The sequence below is a fragment of the Galeopterus variegatus genome, unplaced genomic scaffold (assembly GCF_000696425.1).
Source record: "Galeopterus variegatus unplaced genomic scaffold, G_variegatus-3.0.2 Scaffold5, whole genome shotgun sequence".
NCBI classification, from domain to species: Eukaryota; Metazoa; Chordata; class Mammalia; order Dermoptera; family Cynocephalidae; genus Galeopterus; species Galeopterus variegatus.
Window position 1 is genome coordinate 1677565 of NW_007726116.1, and position 2946 is coordinate 1680510.

The following is a 2946-nucleotide window of genomic DNA, read 5'->3' on the forward strand; positions in this document are numbered from 1 at the left end:
TGAATACATCAATTAAAAGATTCCTTACTGCAGTGCAAATGGTGTCAAAACTAGAGCAATCAACATATTAAAACTAATTCAGGTTTGTAAATGGAAGAACACAGAAGTTTTGAGCAATAAGCTAATCACCATCAAAAATAACTTTAGAGCATCAAATGTGCACACAGCACTTCTTTCAGAATATAGGTTAAAGGCAAAAATATGTAGAAGATGTACCTCATCTTTTAAAGCCAAGAAATCAATATCTTAGTTTTATGAGTAATTTTCATAGAGAATGTTATAGATGAACTCATAGATCTTGTAGAATTTCCATTTTTATTTGCTGAATTTATTTTTAAGGACCGATGTAACAATACATATTCTCAGTAATAGGCAGCTACCCACTATCTTGTCCTTATATGATGAACAATATGACTTTTGTAAATTTATTTTTAAATTTTTCTTTGTAAAATGGGCAGCCTATAGTTATATTGGATGACTTATACCTAGGAAATTATACTATTGGATAGTATGATGATTAATTTCATGTGTTGACTTAACTGGGCCACAGGGTACCCAGACATATTATTAAATATTATTTCTGGGTGTGTCTGGAAGGATGTTTTAGGAGGAGGTTAACATTTGAATTGGTAGACTAAGTAAAGAGAATTATCTTCCCCAATATGGGTGGACCTCATCTAATTCATTGAAGGTCTGAATAGAACAGAAGTCTGAGTGAGAAAGAATTCTTCCTCTTGACTGACTGCCTTCAAGCTGGGACACTGATCTTTTCCTGCATTTGGACTTAAACCCAAATTGGAACTTACACCATTATCTTTCTTGATTCTCAGGCCTTCAGACTGAGACTGGAACTGTGCCGTCGTCCAGTTTGCCACCTGCAGATCTTAGAATTCTCATGATCATGTGAGCCAATTAAATCTCTTCATATATATATAATATATATACACATACACATATACATTACATATATATCTATATTTCCAATAGAACATGTGTGTGTATACAATTTTTTCCCTATTGGTTCTGTTTCCCTAAAGAACTCAGACTAATACAGATATTGACCTTGTCTCTAACTTCATCTTACAGTCCTGTTTGTTTTGCTGTTGTTGCTGCTGCTGTTGTTTCTCATTTGCTTTTGCATTTGCCAAAATTTTTATCTTTTTATGTTTTGCCTTTTATATTGAACCATTTCTGTAAACAGCATGATGCTTCCTAGAATAATGAAAAATATAAATAAGTAAATAAAGGATTTGCTATATGGTTTTCTTTTCTTTCATTTTTAACAATCAGCATTCTTAACAATCAGTTTTTAATATTTATTAGCCATTTTTATTTCCTCATTTATGATTTCACTATTCAATCCTTTGCCTAATATCTACTGAGTGTTCATATGTTTGTTTACTTGCTGTTGGTCTGTTTTAATTCACAAGAAATAACTATTATTTTATTAATAATAATTTGTATCTTATGATGCAATGAATTTTCCAGTTTGCTACTTCTCTTTAAAATGTTTATTTTTTCTTTGTTTGGTTGTTTGCTCTGGAGAAATCTTTTAAGTCCTTTAAGAAGTTAGATTTTTCTTTTAGTTATGGTTTCTCCTTTTGATGTCACGTTTAAAAGCCCTTTGATAGTCCAGCATCATAATGGCATTCACCTAGTTGCTTTAAATTAATGTTATACTTAGCAATTTAATTCCTCTGAAGCTTATTTTTAATAACATTTAAAATATCTTACTAAATATTTTAGCACCCATTAATCAACTATTTCATCTCTTGCCACTAATTTGATGTAACACGCTTCTTGCATATTAGCTCTCTTTCTTGGCTTTCATTTCTGTTCATTTTAATTTTTCCATATATTTTGGAGCTAGCACAACTCTACTACAATTATTTTAGCTTGATAATTGGTTTCAGAATCTGGCAGTGTAAGTGCTCACTCCTTATTCTTCTTCTTGAAAATCTTCAGGGACTTTTTCTTCCTATTTTTCCAGAAAAAAATTGAGAATTACTGTTAAATCCTCCCCAGCAACACACACACACACACACACACACACACACACACACACACACACACCCCAATCCCATAGATAGAAGTGGATTAAATTTATAAATAAGTTAAACAGCTAGATAATATAAATGTTAATTGACCTGACAGAAACAGAAATAAAAACATACTGCCTTCTTTGGCTTCTCCACCAAATTGGTGAAGTCACAGCATATTTGGGCATATTTAGTTTGACTTGGTCTGTTAAAATATTAGAAGTGGATTAAATTTATAAATAAGTTAAACAGCTAGATAATATAAATGTTCATTGACCTGACAGAAACAGAAATAAAAACATACTGCCTTCTTTGGCTTCTCCACCAAATTGGTGAAGTCACAGCATATTTGGGCATATTTAGTTTGACTTGGTCTGTTAAAATACCTGTGATTCAACCACAATTGGATTGCCATTATCAAGACCATAGTAGGAGTTGGGATTTGAAACTTAGATAAATTTAAGAATCTCTCCTGAAAAGTCTTCTGATCTAGTATAAATTCTGAATTTCAAGGGAAATAACAGTAATGTCAATGGTAAAACTACATCTTTACAGGACTGTAGTCTTCACTCCTTTCACAAGCTTTTATCTTCCTTTTCCTGGTACATCCTTTCCTTCTTTCTCATGCATTTAGCTTGTCACCATTCTGTACTAAGGTGTTCACTCAATGTATAGTTTACATTTGAGGTTATTATGTAGCCAGCTGTTATCATAAGAAAAATCATAAGAAATGTATTCTAGTGTTTAAGCTAAGATGAAAGTGATATTCAAGCCTACAAAATTCATATCTTACTAATTGTGTTGGTCTTTTATGTGCAAACATGTTTTCATAATTACATATTAAGAAATAATGAAATGTTAATATCAAATTATTTTATAATGCAATGAAATACAAAGCATTTTGATT